Source organism: Ambystoma mexicanum, chromosome 3q (assembly GCF_040938575.1).
Source record: "Ambystoma mexicanum isolate Mex_15411 chromosome 3q, UKY_AmexF1_1, whole genome shotgun sequence".
NCBI lineage: Eukaryota > Metazoa > Chordata > Amphibia > Caudata > Ambystomatidae > Ambystoma > Ambystoma mexicanum.
Genome location: NC_090926.1, coordinates 470,363,137 through 470,381,124, shown reverse-complemented (window position 1 = coordinate 470,381,124; position 17,988 = coordinate 470,363,137). Strand labels below are relative to the sequence as shown.

Sequence of the window (17,988 nt, the reverse complement as noted above, 5' to 3'; positions counted from 1 at the left end):
TGATACATTGAAATGGTCAAGAGAACAGAGTTCTCTTGGTGTTTTTATATCTATTCTATCTTTATTTTGGTTTGCAATTCATAAGAGGTTGTGCAAGTCCTCCCAGGCGCACTCTGCGCAGCTTAAAGTAACAAACCATCTGGCTGGGTCCAGGTTACTTATCATACAAGGTACATCAGCGTGACGTCAGAACCAGTATTCCTTTGTACCATGCATGTTTGCCAACAGATTTGTGATACTTGACTGCAAAGCTTCATCTTTGTCTTTTATTTATTGAAGTAGTTGGGTAATGGAGAGGTTTAAAAAATTGGAGCATGTTTTGAATGTGTGTGCCACTGCATAACAGAGTTGCTAGTTCACGTTCGAAACAGGAGGTGGAAAATGTATTCTACATTGTCTGAATCTGAGATCTTCACAAAAACATTGGTAAAGAGCGATATTCTGATGCACTAATTTGTGTGGGCCTTTCTTCATATCTTCCTCCTTTTCCTGTAGGAAAGAGTAAAGGAAAAGAATGTGCTTCTACACTTTTTTCCCATATGCTCATTGGGGGATCCTTTGTTTTGATGCACTTGATAAGTTTCTAATGCATCTTCAATGGTGTCTTCGGAGTGTAGAGGGTGAGTTGTATACTGGTCCCAAATGTTGGCTGCAGTAACAGGATCTACACATTCAAATTAGCTAGTTGCTTGTATATCTTGAATTATTTTTTCTTTTTTTTTTGTATTTATTATTGTAATTTCGTTTACAGAAAACCTTACACAACATCAAGATAAAAGTAATCACGTTCATGAAAAGAAAATTAAGTTCATTAAAAGAATTCATACATCACATGTAACAATTCCATACAGCTCAGGTACAGTAAACCGAAATAAAAAAAACAACAAGAGCAAGAACGAGAGATTTGCTTTCTCCCCACATAAGTCTTCACCACAAAATCTCCTTTGCGTTGCATGAATGACAAATAAAGTCAATCTAATCGCAGTTAACGGATGACAATCCATGATCCAATGTTTAAACATTTCCATAATATTATCAGCGTTACAGAAGCGACAGGCGAGGGACCGGTCATCTACAGGAGAAGTACTTTCCCAGTATTTGATACGTTCCTTGAACTTCATTTGATTTAACCTGAAACATAAATATATCTTGTGAAACCTACGACATGGAAAACATTTGATAGAGAGATTGCCAAACCTTCAAGGGAACATTGCATACTAACGAAAGGAAGCAAATGAACCTAGAGCTTCCAAATTCAGTCTCTAATCGTCCCTGAATAGTTTAGTTTTTACTGCTTCGTGATTACCCAGCAATTCTAACTTCGATTACCTAATTCTATCAAGCAGATTACCCATTGAACCCCTAAATGAAGAAACAGATTGAAGAGAGCATTTTACCAAGATCCATTGGAAATCCGCAAATAAGGAATTGTGTGGAGGAGACAAGAATTTATGGGGGATTGGCAGCTGTTTCGACTGGAATCTGGCATTGAGGGAGATCAGGTTCAACTTGTGGTGAATAATTGTATTGGGGATAGAATTTGAATGCCCAAACACATTTTTCCAGAGTGTGCCCTGCATGGAATTCAGGCATGAGCACAGAAACAAAAATACAATATCTAAACCTTACAGCAACACTGGCTCAATCTTTCCCAGGAAGTATTTTATTACATGGAGACAGGAAAAATAGCATAGTTTCATGAAGATACTCTTCATGTGGGACTGTAAAGGCACCATTTTATTTCTCAGCATCGTACTCCACTCCTTAATGAACAAAGAGTTGGTCAAATTATAGCCCAAATAACGAAGTGAAGCCACATGCTCAACCCTATCCATCCCCAAGGCCCACCAAATCGTTTTGGGCTACCTGGTAGATGAGATAACCCCCACCTTAGGTTTGGATCCCTTTGCCTTAAGGTTGTTGTCTATGGTATGCTAGTGAAAGATATTCCGTTTCAATTGGAGCCCTGCAGAGTTTTATCAAAAATAATGATATTGTCCGTGAAGGCCAGCCAGTGAAGTTTTAAATGGCCCAATATTACCGGTATCACCACATGGTTCACCCATAAATCCTCTATATCACATAAGTATAGATTAAAAAGTGTTGTGCTCGAGTACATCCCTGTCTAAGCCTCAAGTTGGGATAAATGATCCTAGCTACAGCACTTTCCTTGTTAAGGTGGATCCTCTGCATGGAATTTGTGTGCAACAAAGCAATCAGCTGCATCAATTTTGTGAGTACTTTCAATTTCAGCAATTTATCCCATAAACACTGTCAGCAACCCCAGACACGTGTTTCTTTAACTTTTAACTTTAATAAATTTTAATCCCTATACACATGTTATGTACAGTTGTACTCACATATTTTCTGAAAATTCCATGGTTATACTGTCTCCAGGAAATCGCACTCTACGGCATACTAAACACGTTCAGACTACCTTTACGGAAAATGTGCGCTGCGACAACATTAGGTTATCTTTCGTTTCCTTTTTAAATTTCATAGAAGGTCAACATTTGGAGCAATTCATGCGTACCACTCAAGCCTATTTTACAATGAGCATTTCCCTTGTTGATAGAGAGGTATGTTAGGTTTTGATTTCTGGCCACCATGAGGCTACAAAAACAAAATCAAGTGGCAATGTGTTACCATTTCATTGTGCATTTCCAATTCTAAGTACTGCAGTTACGTAGAACTTACTTTTACGTACATGGAGAGATGCTGATACTTATACATGGTGCAATGAATGTACAGCTCACACAATATATAAAATACATTTACGGGCCCAATCTACTATTTATATGTGCAGAGTCCTACGAATCAACAGTGTATGTTGGCAGACTGTGTGCGATGGCTGTGCTTACATGGGTGTCAGGGCCATCTTACGCACTTTGGTGCCTTTGAGCAACAAGTTTTTTGGGCCTCTCCTTCAAGAAAGGAAACAAATTCCTTTACACCTTCTTCAAAGATTGTACATGCTTTCTAATGTATGCAGTATAGTGACCTGAACTGTTGTGTCGCCTGTGTGGTAGATTATGGCTATTGGTGTGAAGGGTTTGTTGCCAAGTGATATCTGTCCGTGTTTGAAGGTGGTAAGCTTGCAGTTATTTTTGTATCGATCTGTATTTTATGTTGAAAGCATTCATGTTACGTATTGCCTATGTGATTGTATATGTAAGGTGGAACGATTATCAGAAATGCAAGGACTACACACTATGCTATGGTTTGCATTTTGTACCACTTGCTGAAACGGAATGGAATTACAGTTAGGTATAGATACACAGAGAAAGCGTTCGTTAGGGACTTTTTCCTGAATGACATGATTGCAGAGAGTGCATGTATGTTTCTACATGTAAGAAATATGAAAGACTTAATTCATGGGTATGTTTTTGCTTTCCAATACTTGTAGTAAGTACATTTCAACTTCCTGTGGATCTCCTTGTCTGTTTAATGTGAATTTACCATTCTAGCACACCTTATTCCTGAGACACTAACTGTTTCCAGGATTGTTTGCAGCATTTCTGTGCAGGACTATCATTTGTAAACACAACCGGTCTGAGCCATTCAAATAAATGTTTGCAGAAATTGCTGGCATTTGGAATACACCATTGACTGCTACATTTGCATAGCAATTTACACCACTTGTATTGGAAAATTTGAATGGACCAGGCAGTTTTGTGTCCGAGTACTTTTTGCTTAGTACACTTTGTAAACGAGATTTCTTACACTACAATGGTGTGTTGCTAACATTTTGATATGGTGGAAGAAGCTTTTGCAAGCAGGTCCACAAATGCAGGCTAATGAATGTCCTCGTACTACTGTGTATTCCTAGTTTGTAGTATTTTACTTTTTCCTTTGTCGTTGCCTTTCACATGGTGCTTGAGGAACTGCTGCCATGACTTGATAGAGTTGTAGCGACCGTTACACATTGATATGCAAGGCCATTAGTAGACGGGCCATATTGGTTCGGTACCATGGAGAGTGGCATCTAAGTTTGATGGGGATATTTGTGAAAGGAGTGTTTCTTCTTCAATTATGCTATTGTCTACCTTTTCATACCCTTGTATAGTGCTATGTATGGCAATTTGGTTTCTTTGCTCTTGTTTGTATGATTCTTCATTGAAGTATGGCTGTGTGCTGGTGGTGTGACTCCACTCACCTGTACTGATGTTGCCAAAGGTATCTATGCTGATATTGCATTTGTTTGGAAGTAGTGGTTGTAGTTTACAAATACATTTTGTTAGTGGTTTGATTCTCTTTAAAAAATAATAGAAAGAGCTTTCATTTCAAGAGCATTGCACTGTCTACAAGAGCTTCCAGGATTACTTTTCTGCGGTAAGGTTCAAGGGTTGAGCGTGATTTCTCCCCTCTACTTATAAGGTTCTGAAGGACACTGAGGTGGAATTTATTTGGTAAAATTACTTTTTTTTAATACTTCCTTGTGGTGACATTAGCATTTGTACATGCACTACTAACAGTAGTGACAGTTGCACTCTTTTCACTATCTTTCTTTTCATTTCAAAATGTTGACAGATGCATTACATTCTCCTTACTGGTAGGTGCTTTCTTTTTCCTTGGTGATTGTATTGGCTGTTCTCTTTTAACTTTCTGTACAAAATCTGCTCGGGGTGGATGGCTACTTTGTATGCTTTTAGGTACAGCTGGTCTATTTCTGTGTTGTTTTCTACGAAATTTCTTTTTTGCTAGGCATTCTGTAGCAGCTGTTGGAGAAAAAAGGAAAGTGTGGGTGTGCACATTTTGTGATGTATACGTGTGCAGCTGTGCATGAATAGATGAATGTGAGGGTAGGAATACAGATGTGTGCGATTGTGTAATGGTGTGTTAGTGTACGGTGAGAACGCTATATGGCTATTTGGGAGTTAATATAATGGCAGCGACATGATAACACAAAGTGAGCAACTGCTGAGGTGCAATGAGTAAGAATGAAGCAAATACCAGTTTGATGTAATTGTGTACCTAAATATACAAGAACACTGCACTGTCTCAGTAAGAGGTGAAACTCCATGATAGCATTGCACTTACTTTGTTGGCTGTCGAGTGTAGGCTTGCTCTGGGTTGCATTTTCAAGTTGACACCACTGGTTTTCAGGACAAAGGTGGTTACTGCAACTGTCAACAAAGGCAGTAAGAAACTATGTTTGTTAATGGCATACTGACTGCATTTGGAGAATACATTACTGAAAAGGGTAGGGGGATGTGTTGGCAGGAAGACTTAGTGTGTCTGTGCAATTGGATGGCTTTGTATATGAATGGGGATTTGGGAGCATCAGCATTTTTGGTAAGGAGGTAAGTGGCTCATTTGTAAGTGTGGCGTATGATGTGCGGTTTAGCATGTGTGCGCATTGGTGTAGGAGTATTTACTTTGCAAATGGATTAGTCCTTGTTGTAGAAGGGTGAGAAAAAGGTTTGGAAAGGTGTACAGCTTGGAAAGGGAAATGTTTTTGTGTGTGAAATTCCATTATCTTTTCTGCACATATAGGCTTCCTACTTGAGCAGAGCAATCATTTTACTTGTTGGAGTTATGTAGCCACATTTACGATTGGTACTGTTGTCAATGTACACATAACTTTGACTTTCTAAGTAATGTTACATTCTGGGAAGTGATGGGAGAAATGACAGTATGCTTTTTGAGTACGTTAAGGAGGTTCAGTGGCAGGTACCCTGCTCAGAGGCACTTATAACAGAGTTGCAAAACTACTGTATAAAATAAAATTGATACCTGTACTTTGTGGTGATGGGTGCCGATGTGGATGAATCTGGATGCAGAAATCTTGGATAGTTTCACAGAACTTTCCACTGGAGGTGCTTTCGAATCACACAAGACTTGTACTCCGAGTGTTTAACGGTACATGTGGAGTGTTGCACAGAAATGATACTGTTAGATGCAGAGGTCTTGAATGTGATTGGTGGATGTGTGTGACTGTTTAACAGTACCCAATGAGGGAGTGCTGGAAAAAGGGTAGTAGAAAGGGAAGGACTGCCCCTGCTTTACTGGGGCATGGCTCTCGCGGTGGTTAGGGAAGCGCATGTGCACATCCTGCACTTCTCAGCATGCTGGGCATGGAAATGGGACTGCAGGGATTATCCAATCAGGTGTTGAGGGTGTGCTTCACAGGAAGGGGCGGTAATACTTTTTTGCATTGCTCTGTGTAGTGAGGCTGGCAGAGATGGAGAGACATACTGTGTTTATTATGGGTGATGCGTTTGTGCATGATCTGCACATGTATGCCCAGGAGAGAGGCATTGCTGGCAATTTCAATCTTAAAGGAGTGGAGGCTTTGTGGCGCAGTGTGCAGTTTTGCCACTGTGGTTGCACTTTGCAGAGATGTGGCCATTGTCACTACTGTTCATGTTGCCGTGGTGCATTATGGAGCCCTGCATTTGGGTTACATCCGTTGTGCACGTTTGCTATGTCGACTGAGAAAGTTGATGAAAGCAGTGATGCAGGTTTTTCCCACTGCCAAGGTGGTTTACTCATGCATACCACCAAGAAAAGTATGAGACTATCCCAATGTACTCTGTCCACAGCCACAGGTCGGAAGGTGTCTAATAAATAGAGGCATGTGTCAATTTGTGTGCACTGCTGGGATGTTCTCCTGTGACAATGAGATCCTTAATTGTGGAAATGTGTACTTTTTCCATGCATATGGCATGACTTTGTCCAATATTGGAAATGCTATTTTGTTTTACAATCTACACGATGCGTTTAAGTTCCTGTAAGAACGTGAGGAGAAAAAAACAAAAAAACAACCCAACATTTTTTTAAATGTGTTTGTTTACAAACACTAAATAAAAGGCTCTTCCCAAACTTCTGTACACAGCACTATATGTCAGCGGACACCGCAGTAGTTCCAGGATTGTGCATGCCACACCAGGGGCTTTTGAGGATAGCAGGCATGGAAATGGGAATGTGGAGGCTAAGGGATCGGTCAATAAGGTTTCTGGATGTGGTGTGTACACAGAGACTGTATTAGAAGGTCTGTTTGCACAGAGGAATGCAGATGCCTATGGTTATGGCTGTATCGTTCAGGATGCAGAGTGCATGGATTTAGGGGGACTTCTAGATACATTGGTTAAAAAGGCATGCAGAACACTGGAGTGGCTGCACATTTTGCATTCTATTATGTGGATGTGCACTAGTATGGCGCACGTGCAATGAAGTGCCTGATTTTGGTTCCTTTTTGTGCCACTTTGGTGATGCTCGATCATCCGAACATTATTATTCTTCATTGTGGATGGAACAGTTTTGGACATGCTACCGGGATTTCTCTGCAGTTTGCGATGAGAGAGGCACTTGGTCAGGTCATGGATATGTTTCCAGACACATGTGGCTGCATTCTTCTTCATTTGGTCTGCAAATGGAGAAAGCGAGGCACAAAGACACCATTACCTGTGACACCTCATCTTCTCTCATGTCATCCAACTATTTACTTGTCCTTTTTTGCAAACTGGTCTAGGGAAGCCAAGGATACATTTGGTATAGTATTTACCTTTGTTTTTATATCTACGTCGGAAGTATTTGCCACACTTCTGTTTTTGGAATCATATGATTTGTGTACGTAGGTAACTATCTGTGGTTTCTGAAGGGATGTCACAGGTTATGTATTTTTCAATAAACTGTAAAACAGTGGCATCAGTGTCATGGCCAAATTTGGGAGCATCTTTTATCCACAAAAGCATGTGGATGTGTGTAGCTCCTCTGGATTGATATTCTTTTCTCCAAAAGAAGTGTTGCACTTCTCTGAGGGGAGGGGTAGTTTTATTGCAGATGAAGTGCAGCATGGCAATGAAGTTATAGTGAAAGTACCTTGATACATTGAAATGGTCAAGAGAACAGAGTTCTCTTGGTGTTTTTATATCTATTCTATCTTTATTTTGGTTTGCAATTCATAAGAGGTTGTGCAAGTCCTCCCATGCGCACTCTGCGCAGCTTAAAGTAACAAACCATCTGGCTGGGTCCAGGTTACTTATCATACAAGGTACATCAGCGTGACGTCAGAACCAGTATTCCTTTGTACCATGCATGTTTGCCAACAGATTTGTGATACTTGACTGCAAAGCTTCATCTTTGTCTTTGTCTTTTATTTATTGAAGTAGTTGGGTAATGGAGAGGTTTAAAAAATTGGAGCATGTTTTGAATGTGTGTGCCACTGCATAACAGAGTTGCTAGTTCACGTTCGAAACAGGAGGTGGAAAATGTATTCTACATTTTGTCTGAATCTGAGATCTTCACAAAAACATTGGTAAAGAGCGATATTCTGATGCACTAATTTGTGTGGGCCTTTCTTCATATCTTCCTCCTTTTCCTGTAGGAAAGAGTAAAGGAAAAGAATGTGCTTCTACACTTTTTTCCCATATGCTCATTGGGGGATCCTTTGTTTTGATGCACTTGATAAGTTTCTAATGCATCTTCAATGGTGTCTTCGAAGTGTAGAGGGTGAGTTGTATACTGGTCCCAAATGTTGGCTGCAGTAACAGGATCTACACATTCAAATTAGCTAGTTGCTTGTGTATCTTGAATTATTTTTTCTTTTTTTTTTGTATTTATTATTGTAATTTCGTTTACAGAAAACCTTACACAACATCAAGATAAAAGTAATCACGTTCATGAAAAGAAAATTAAGTTCATTAAAAGAATTCATACATCACATGTAACAATTCCATACAGCTCAGGTACAGTAAACCGAAATAAAAAAAACAACAAGAGCAAGAACGAGAGATTTGCTTTCTCCCCACATAAGTCTTCACCACAAAATCTCCTTTGCGTTGCATGAATGACAAATAAAGTCAATCTAATCGCAGTTAACGGATGACAATCCATGATCCAATGTTTAAACATTTCCATAATATTATCAGCGTTACAGAAGCGACAGGCGAGGGACCGGTCATCTACAGGAGAAGTACTTTCCCAGTATTTGATACGTTCCTTGAACTTCATTTGATTTAACCTGAAACATAAATATATCTTGTGAAACCTCCGACATGGAAAACATTTGATAGAGAGATTGCCAAACCTTCAAGGGAACATTGCATACTAACGAAAGGAAGCAAATGAACCTAGAGCTTCCAAATTCAGTCTCTAATCGTCCCTGAATAGTTTAGTTTTTACTGCTTCGTGATTACCCAGCAATTCTAACTTCGATTACCTAATTCTATCAAGCAGATTACCCATTGAACCCCTAAATGAAGAAACAGATTGAAGAGAGCATTTTACCAAGATCCATTGGAAATCCGCAAATAAGGAATTGTGTGGAGGAGACAAGAATTTATGGGGGATTGGCAGCTGTTTCGACTGGAATCTGGCATTGAGGGAGATCAGGTTCAACTTGTGGTGAATAATTGTATTGGGGATAGAATTTGAATGCCCAAACACATTTTTCCAGAGTGTGCCCTGCATGGAATTCAGGCATGAGCACAGAAACAAAAATACAATATCTAAACCTTACAGCAACACTGGCTCAATCTTTCCCAGGAAGTATTTTATTACATGGAGACAGGAAAAATAGCATAGTTTCATGAAGATACTCTTCATGTGGGACTGTAAAGGCACCATTTTATTTCTCAGCATCGTACTCCACTCCTTAATGAACAAAGAGTTGGTCAAATTATAGCCCAAATAACGAAGTGAAGCCACATGCTCAACCCTATCCATCCCCAAGGCCCACCAAATCGTTTTGGGCTACCTGGTAGATGAGATAACCCCCACCTTAGGTTTGGATCCCTTTGCCTTAAGGTTGTTGTCTATGGTATGCTAGTGAAAGATATTCCGTTTCAATTGGAGCCCTGCAGAGTTTTATCAAAAATAATGATATTGTCCGTGAAGGCCAGCCAGTGAAGTTTTAAATGGCCCAATATTACCGGTATCACCACATGGTTCACCCATAAATCCTCTATATCACATAAGTATAGATTAAAAAGTGTTGTGCTCGAGTACATCCCTGTCTAAGCCTCAAGTTGGGATAAATGATCCTAGCTACAGCACTTTCCTTGTTAAGGTGGATCCTCTGCATGGAATTTGTGTGCAACAAAGCAATCAGCTGCATCAATTTTGTGAGTACTTTCAATTTCAGCAATTTATCCCATAAACACTGTCAGCAACCCCAGACACGTGTTTCAGCCTTTTGGGCCTCATCAGTGAGGTGGAGCTGATTTAATTAATCGTTTTATTTATAATGCGGCTAATACCGTACCCGAGTTCGGTTTCTACACGCGGATCCGGGATTCAAACCTCTGCTGCTCTGTGTGGTCTTGCTTCCAAGACCAGCGCGTTGCGCCTGTGCTATCCTCCTTTCACTTAATACCCTTCCCCTGGATTTCTTCTTCTCCTCAGTAATAAACGGTCCACAAGTTCACTACAATATACACAGCTGTTTGTTTGCAAAAGTGTGCGTCTTTCAGTATTCCTGGTATCTCTTCCTACCAGGATTTTATTCCTCGTCTTCCTATCAACACAGTTCTGATATTTCTTCTCAGGACGTCTGATATCTACACTCTGACAACTGCCCGATATGCTCTCCTGCCAGGATTTCTTGTAGTCATGCACTTGTAATTGCCTCGTATACTTTCCTGCCAGTACTTCTGGTTTTCACACATTTGTAATGGCCTTGCATACTCTCCTGCCAGGACTTCTTGTATTCATGTACTTGTAATTGCCTGATATACTCTCCTGCCAGGACTTCTTGTATTCACACATTTGTAATGGCCTTGCATACTCTCCTGCAAGGACTTCTTGCATTCATGTACTTGTAATTGCCTGGTATACTCTCCTGCCAGGACTTCTTGTATTCATGTACTTGTAATTGCCTGGTATACTCTCATGCCAGGTCTTCTCATATTCACATAATGTTGCTCTCCACTTCCCCGTTTGCCCTTTCCCTTTGTTGCATAATATATCCTCTCAATAATAGATCTTATTCAGGTTCCCCATGTATTTGCATTCCATACATTCACATACTGTTAGGGGTCTTGTTTGCAATTCACTTTCTCGCTTCAGAATTAGGCTATTTGATTTCTCTCTTTCTGCTGTTCTGTTTACTAATATTCTTGTTTGGCGTGCTCGCTGATGCACCCCGGTGTCCCCACTATCCTTGGATTGGCTCACTGGCTCTTGCTGACGTTTTTTGGCTTGTTCACGGTTAACATGCAAAGGTGCACCGCCTGCTTTCCTCTTGTGTCTGCTTTCTCTTTGTTCGGTGTCTGACGGCTTCACTTCAGCACGCCTGCTTTGCCTCAGGCTCCAGTAGGTAAGGTACTCCTTTCCATGGTCAGCAAACGCCCAAGAGTCTTGCTTCTTCCTAAATGGTGACCATGCGGCTCCACCACACCGGTCCGTGCTTCTGCAAAACTCACAGAGAGGTGAACCATTTTGTTTACATCAGCTGCAGCCTCTATCACTTTGCCAACATCCTTTACATTTCTGGGCACAGGTGTTTTTGGAAACATCTAGAGTGCTCATTGGGCCTGTGACTTCTACTCTGCACTGCTCTTTCCTTCTTCCTCAGGCCAGTATTCAGGTGATTCTGGGACAATATGTCCATTGTTGATGGTTGGTAAAAAAGGCTTGGATAATCAGTTTCAATAGTTCCAAATGGCAAATCACTTCTAGATGATGTACAATTAGGGCAGAAGAAGGCGGTCTTGTAATTTCTACAAAGTGGACCAGAGTTAGAAGTTTGAGCCATCTGATTTTGGGAAAGGTTTTTCTTATTCTACATAGGGGGAGGTGTAGACATATGGTAATAGGCCATGAGAGTATTGGGTATGATAGGATTGTCTTCAAGAGCAAATGGGGGATACCATGTCTCATCCAATGAAGCCATGACATCCCCCTAGAGGTTGTCTCCTCATGTGATACTCCCTCATATAGCTAACACCAGGGTCAGGATCAGGATCAGATAGAGGCTGCCATCCACAAGCCACACGGGAGGTGGTCACCACTGGGAAATCAGTGAGGACTCTATTGGATTCATCACATTTCCCTTAATTGAAACTAGATGCACCCCCCTTACCCAATAGACATGTCAGAACATCAAACAGCATTCTAGAAAACTCAACTGAAATATCTCCAACCTGCCATTTCTATATGTAAATAGCTTATAAAGAGAAAATGTATATTTAACATGCCTGTTCACTAAATTCCCTTCAATGGTGCTTCTATTGCATTACCTTGAAAAAATGCACCTTTCTAATTTTCATTGAACAATTTAAAGCCGGAAAATGGGTAGCAATTAATTGCCATTACGCTTTATCTTGAAAGGTTCAGCACCAGTAACAGAACCCTGCTTGGTGATATAACCAGGAAATGACTTCAATTTACATAATTTTTTTTTTAGGTATGCCCACAGTGAGATATCCTTTTGACTTCCACAATACCTCTTCCGTGTTTGATCATTACACAGAGGAGGCAGGAGATCTCCCAGTATACACACCAATGGACCTATTTCTATCAAATATATAATTTCAGAAGAATACTACTGAAATATTCCCTAATTCTCAGGATGTTGTCAATTTAATTGTCAAGCACTACAACTCAATACTCATAAATGAATTGTATCTATTAACCTTTGGAGTATGTATCCCCTATGAATTATATTTCCCCTTGACATACTTATATAGGAATTTCTTTTGGCTGCCAGACAGGTGAACACCCTCTTAAGGACTGGTTCAGCTCTCTGCCTCTAAGAGCAGGTGGGCATCAGACAGCAAGAAAGGATCAACTTTCCTCCGCAGACTGGCTCCTTTCTTTCTGTTTCAGGCATGTCTGTGGTCTCTTCCACTGAAGGAGGGCTGGATTTTATTTCCAAGTAGGCCTTTCTTCCATTGTGCTGCTGGTAATCTAAAAATGGGTCTAAAGGAAAGCAATCTTTTCCCTTCTCCTTTCTGTTATCAATTATCCGTTCTCTCCTTCTTCCCCTCCCATCAGTCAGCCAGTCAGCCAGTGAGTGAGTCCCCCCCAGAACCTATGGTTTGAACTTCTATAGAGCAGAAACCACTCCCCTTAGAGGTGCATATAATTTCTGAAATCTAATTGATCAATGTATGTGATTGGATAGAAATCAACCCCTCCATGCTCATTGGGCATATAAATGAAGAGGGTGGTCTAATGGGAATGACTTCTACACCCATTTTCCCTCCTATTTGATGTGATATAATGTTGGATTTCTACATTAAACAATTGGAACAGCATGTTCCTTACATATCATCAAGTTACTAATCAGTTCATCAGATCACGCGAATTTAGGCAAAGCAACTAATACTATTTTCATCTCGGCACGACATATGGGAGCTCATGTTCATTGTGGCCTAACATGAATGGAAGGCTTTAATGCCTTCCCATTTATGCCATGCCACATTTCTCATTTGTATTGCAGAGAGGAGGGGCGGAACGCAACTTTTCTCCAACTTCCTTCCTCCCGCCATACATGGATTTTGCTGGAAATATCTATGCAGTCTGCCTGCTTTATGTAACAGCATAAAACATGCAGACCCCAGAGGGATCCATTGTACATGATGGCTGCCATGCTCTCATGAAGGGGGGGGTTACAGTTGTAATTAAACACTGCCGACATGCAGGTCGGGCAGTGTTTAATTACATTTGTACACGCTGTCGGGCCACATTTTATTATAAGTATGAGCTCAGCTTGCCATGCACGCATCCAGTGGCACAGCACAAAATGTGGGGGACCCCCTGCAATACCTGATGAGGGCCCTCCCTGCCACCTCACCAACAACGCACGGGTCAGGCCACACTTCGAGCCAGCTTGGAAGCCCCACGCATGCGCAATAAACACCATCATGCTGCTGAAGCGTTACACTGCACACTGCACTAGTAGAAAGACAAATGTGTTTTAATCAATCCTTAAATCTTTCAATTACTTATTTTACTTTTTATTTATGTATATAGCACTTAAACCCACAGGCAAACAAAGCATAGAAACAAGGTAGCACTGCCTGGCTCTGGACACGTAGATACACAAGCCAAAACCATCCAAAGTGGATTTGTGGGGGGGTCCTCTCCCCTACCATCCACCCAAGATAAATGTTTGACTAATTGGGTTAAAATGGTGCATTGTACTGCACACATTCTGAGAAAAATGGACTAGGAAGCCAGAGCGTTTGCAATTGGTTTTGTAGGGTAACTCCAATCCAAACAACCAATAAATGAAGTCACCAACAGTCCACAGGAACATTAATTCTTTAATTAATGTAATGCTTTGCTATTAGAAATGCTATGCCCCAATAAGAAAACATGGGCAAAGTGGCTGCACATTGTAGGCTAGTCTAAACATGTAATAAACATATTACAATAAAACATGCCATGCCACAGTAAGTCATACCTAGACTGGTTGTACCAAAATGCCAATCTAAGCAACACTTAAAATGCTTATTTTATCACAGATGCCCATAAAGAAAACATACAATGCCACATAGAGAAACGGCTAGACAGGCTGCACCCAAATGCTATTCTAGGCAGGTAATTACGCTTATCAGGATTGGTTTATCAGAGATGCTCAGTAAGAAATGGCTAACTAATGGCACCAAAACATTAGTGTAAAGACCGGAGGGGAAGTCTGTACTTCCGCTCTCTATATGGTAGAGGAGAGGCACAGAGGAGCCCTGCCAACATTCTCTATTATTGGTACGTGGTCGGGCAATCAAGGCCTAGCTTCTCAAGAGGTGATGCGGGCTGGTTCTTAAGTACAGTGTAGTCCCCAAGCACCCACAAAGGAATGTCTGCACACTGTATTAGTTAAAACACAGTCTTTACATAATTAATATTCAAGTTTATGTACAATATCATGGTAACTCACTTTGTACTCAGTTGTCTAAAATGGCAACTATACAGCTCTACGTGGTACCACAATTACTATTAGATCTCTTTAAAGTGCATCAACTGTACGGTTAAATGTCACACAAATCAGTTTGTAAAGGACACCAGCAATAGAAATAAGAGGAAAGCAATTGGTTAAAAACAATTGGCAGCATACTGGCCCTGTTTACCTAGACTCAGTTCTGTGTGGAGATCCCTCCCCACACCTGGGCAACCTGTTAAATAAAGATATATCACAAGCCCAGTCCATATATCGTTCACAAGAGCCTTTCCACTAGTTCAGCAACCCCAAAAAACCTGGCGTTGTAGCGTTCCTCATCGGGGAATCAACAGCCCTTCTTAAGTGCCCTCCCTTCAAGGCAGGAGTCACGGGTCGTCGAACGTCTGACGGAGAACAGGGTGAACTACGGCAGTGAAGTGGCAGCTTCTTTCCTAGCGGTGCTTGTCGACGGGCAAGCGTAAACGTCCTGCAAGGAAGAGGCGTGCGGGGCACCTCGATGGCGATAGTTCTGGACCGCAAAGCGTTTGAAGAACTGTGGCCCAGCAAGGGCGTCAAGTTGTCAGTGTCTCTGTGGTCTTTGGGTGGCGGGAAACCCACCGGCGGATGCTCCTCGGCGCGTCAACGGCTTGGCCTTTTACAGCGGGATAAGGCTGGCGGCAGTGCAGACAAGCGCGTCCGTGAATCAAAAGTTCTTAGGCAACGGGAGTACGGCGGCTCCGGTCAGCGCCGGCGGTCGTCGATGGTGGCGGACAACAGTCCGGGCACTTCTCTTTGGGAGTCTGTGGCAGTCCCCGTCTCCGGTCGGCAGCCTTTCGTAGGTCTGTCTACCAGGGAGCTTTGGCAAAGATCAGTTGGTGCACGATGGTTTTTACAAAGAAGCCTGGTGAGTGTTGTGTGCCTTTGTTGGTGTGCCTACCGCCCATCCGGGCCTTGTGTAGATCCTCCCTTGAGGCCCCAGGCCCCTTGTCACCTTGCTTGGCGTCCCCGCTGCCTCCTCAACCCCTCTTCAAGATTCCCTCCCTCCCTCCCGCCTCCCGACCCGCCCACACCCGCCCTGATTGATCCATAAGACTGTTGGAGCCTCACTACACGGCTCGTAGCTTCACCGGGCTCCACTTTTACAAAGAAGCCCGGTGAGTGTTGTGTGCCTTTGTTGGTGTGTCTACAGCCCATCCGGGCTTTGTGTAGATCCTCCCTTGAGGCCCCAGGCTCCTCGCCACCTTGCTTGCCGTCCTCGCTGTCTCCTCAACCCCTCTTCCCGATTCCCTCCCGCCTCCAGACCCACCCAGAATGGTCCTGACAAAAGATCTCCACTCATTGCCAGTCCTCCCAGGGCAGCCCTCTGCCCAGCAGCCCATCGGCTAAGGACCCAAGGCAAAGGATGGCTCAATTTGAACAGCTCCTGATCGTATCTGCAGGTATCCGCAGGAGAAGCAAGAAGCCGACAAAAAAGTGTGTGGCAAGGGCGGGGACAGAAGCAATTACTTCTCGCCATAATACCCCACCACTCAACCTAGAAACTAAACCATTGTAAGATCTACACACTGTGTTAGCATTACATTTATAAGTTTGCATTTACAAACATGTGTATGGTATAGTCTCATTCTTAGAGCGCGAAATTAACCGTTGCATTTAGAAGTGTGCTTACCATCCTCTCTGTCCAAAGCTGATTTTAAAAGCACGCCCAATAGCCTCTCCGTGAAAAGTTGAATCTAGAAGTGTGCCCAATAGCCTCTCTGTGAAAGTTGAATCTAGAAGTGTGCCCAACAGCCTCTCTGTGAAAGCTGAAACTAGAAGTGTGCCCAATAGCCTCTCTGTGAAAAATTGAATTTAAAAGTGTGCCCAATAGCCTCTCTGTGAAAGTTGAATCTAGAAGTGTGCCCAATAGCCTCTCTGCGAAAGTTGAATCTAGAAGTGTGCCCATTAGCCTCTCTGTGAAAGCTGAAACTAGAAGTGTGCCCAATAATCTCTGAGAAAGTTGAATCTAGAAGTGTGCCCAACTTCCTCTGTGAAAAATTGAATTTAAAAGTGTGCCCAATAGCCTCTCTGTGAAAGTTGAATCTAGAAGTGTGCCCAATAGCCTCTCTGTGGAAAGTTGAATTTTGAAGTGTGCCCAATAGCCTCTCTGTGAAAGGTTGAACCTAGAAGTGTCCCCAATAGCCTCTGTGAAAGGAGAATTTAGAAGTGTGCCCAATAGCCTCTCTGTGGAAAGTTGAACCTAGATGTGTCCCCAATAGCCTCTGTGAAATGTTGAACCTAGATGTGTCCCCAATAGCCTCTCTGTGAAATGTTGAACCTAGAAGTGTCCCCAATAGCCTCTGTAAAAGTAGAATTTAGAAGTGTGCCCAATAGCCTCTCTGTGGAAAGTTGAACCTAGAACTGTGCCCAATAGCCTCTATGAAAAGTTGAACCTAGAAGGGTCCCCGATAGCCTCTGTGAAAGTAGAATCGAGACGTGTGCCCAATAGCCTCTCTGCGAAAGTTGAATCTAGAAGTGTGCCCAACTTCCTCTGTGTGAAAAATTGAATTTAGAAGTGTCCCCAATAGCCTCTGTGAAAGTAGAATTTAAAACTGTGCCCAATAGCCTCTCTGTGAAAAGTTGAACCTAGATGTGTCCCCAATAGCCTCTCTGTGAAAGTAGAATTTAGAAGTGTGCCCAAGAGCCTCTCTGTGGAAAGTTGAACCTAGAACTGTGCCCAAGAGCCTCTCTGTGGAAAGTTGAACCTAGAACTGTGCCCAATAGCTTCTATGAAAAGTTGAACCTAGAAGGGTCCCCAATAGCCTCTGTGAAAGTAGAATCTAGAAGTGTGCCCAATAGCCTCTCTGTGGAATGTTGAACCTTGAACTGTGCCCAATAGCCTCTCTGTGGAATGTTGAACCTTGAACTGTGCCCAATAGCCTCTCTGTGGAAAGTTGAACCTAGAAGGGTCCCCAATAGACTCTCTGTGAGAGTGGAATTTAGAAGTGTGCCCAAGAGCCTCTCTGTGGAAAGTTGAACATTGAACTGTGCCCAATAGCCTCTATGAAAAGTTGAACCTAGAAGGGTCCCCAATAGACTCTCTGTGAAAGTAGAATTTAGAAGTGTGCCCAACAGCCTCTCTGTTAAAGTTGAATTTAGAAGTGTGCCCAATAGCCTCTAGG

At 42.2% G+C, this 17,988-nt stretch overlaps 1 protein-coding gene across 1 annotated transcript in view; it reads right to left on the bottom strand.

The window, feature by feature from the left end:
• Positions 1-8,559: 8,559 nt before the first annotated feature.
• LOC138582700 (securin-like) overlaps positions 8,560-17,988 on the bottom strand; it is a 79,714-nt gene continuing 70,285 nt past the window's right edge. The window contains exon 7 of the mRNA XM_069654268.1: positions 8,560-8,965. The gene's annotated coding sequence lies outside the window, so the exon portion shown is untranslated. The remainder of the gene's footprint in view (positions 8,966-17,988) is intronic.